Here is a 1520-nt window from a genome sequence, read left to right on the forward strand (position 1 = left end):
CTTCAGAGTATCCTTGACCCTTCAAGACAAAAAAAAATACACCCTGGATTTCACACTTTCTCACTTTCCTCTCACACTCACTGGGGCTGCAAGTAAATACTCACACTCACACACACACACACACACATACGGCCTAGGTGTCGTTTATTCATTAATTGATGCAAAACGTGAATTCATTAATTGATGCAAATGTGGATGATGTTCTAAAAAAAAGTAGTTTCAGGTCATCAAAGCTTTTCAGCACTGCACATTCTGCAGCGTGAGTCAGATTTAATTAGATTGTACGGAAGTATTCTTATAATGAAGCTTTCGATGCTCTGAGAGAATTTTAGCAATTGATATTCCTACAAACTTTTTGATAAGTTACTATGTCTGACCGGTCATATCCTTTAACTGTATTAGACTTTGTAATTAAACTGAAAAAGAAAGTGTGTGAGAGAGAGAGAGAGAGAGAGAGAGGATGTCAGGAATACCAGACTGCACAGTAAACACTTTCATTTAAGTGAACTTCTAGACGGTTTGCTGTCAACTGATACGTTCTAAATCCATGCATACAAACAGCATATACAGTGATGGAACAGTGAGAGAGACAAGTGACTATGTGTGTGTGTGTGTGAGAGAGAGAGAGACAGACAGCGAGAGAGAGAGAGAGAGAGAGAGAGAGAGAGACATCACTGACCTTTTGTTGCCGCTGGCTGAGTTGAGTTCCGTCAGTGTCAGGAAACAGTCTGCTATCTTCCCTCTGAAGCATGCGAAAGTGAGAGCGAACGTCAGACGGAGAGAGCGATAAGGAGAAGAGTTGAGCTACATGCAGGAAGGTGTGTCACTGATTCAAGGAGAGAGAGAAAGAGAGTGAGAGAGAGAATGAGAGAGCGAGAGAGAGAGATCAGTGTAGTGAACCAAACAAAATGTGTGCACCCACCTACAGCCCTCCCTCTACACTGAAAGTATTTTGGCAGCGTCCACCTGAGCCACAGCTTGTCGAGCTGGGAGTGTAACACACACACACACACCCACACACACACACGTATGCACATGCACTAACAGTGTACCTGCACCTACAACCTGCAGCAGGAAAATCACACTCAGATTCATCCTACAGCACAGAAAAGAATCAAAGAATCATCAAGTGATCTGAAAAGACTGGTGTTATTAATGCTGTTATTAATGTTAATGAATAGATTATTATTCTGAACTGATTTCTAGAGCCCACTCGAAGGAAAGAGAAACAAAGAAAGTAAGATGTGTGCATGTTCTTCGAAAGAGAAACGGATAGATAGATCACTTTACTGATCCCTGAGGGCAAGTGATTTATCACAGCATCAAACTATTACAGAAACGACACGACGTTACAGACAGAGCGCCAAAACTAACGAGCCCACGCGTCTCTGTAAGTCAGTAAGGACACTGGATCCACACAGTGTCCTGTGGAATAAAGTCAAATGAAGTGAAGTGGTAATAAAGCATCAGTGAGTTGTGCATGTGCGTGCAGTGTGTATAGTGTGTATAGTGTATATGTA

General features: G+C 42.1%; 1 protein-coding gene across 2 annotated transcripts in view; it reads right to left on the minus strand.

Moving 5' to 3' along the window:
- LOC132860067 (zinc finger and BTB domain-containing protein 7C) overlaps positions 1 to 912 on the minus strand; it is a 23874-nt gene extending 22962 nt beyond the window's left edge. The window contains exon 1 of one of the 2 annotated variants that reach the window (XM_060891127.1): positions 680 to 912. The gene's annotated coding sequence lies outside the window, so the exon portion shown is untranslated. The remainder of the gene's footprint in view (positions 1 to 679) is intronic. The other variant, XM_060891126.1, reaches the window with a different exon arrangement.
- Positions 913 to 1520: the final 608 nt, after the last annotated feature.

The sequence above is a fragment of the Tachysurus vachellii genome, chromosome 17 (assembly GCF_030014155.1).
Source record: "Tachysurus vachellii isolate PV-2020 chromosome 17, HZAU_Pvac_v1, whole genome shotgun sequence".
Taxonomy (NCBI): domain Eukaryota; kingdom Metazoa; phylum Chordata; class Actinopteri; order Siluriformes; family Bagridae; genus Tachysurus; species Tachysurus vachellii.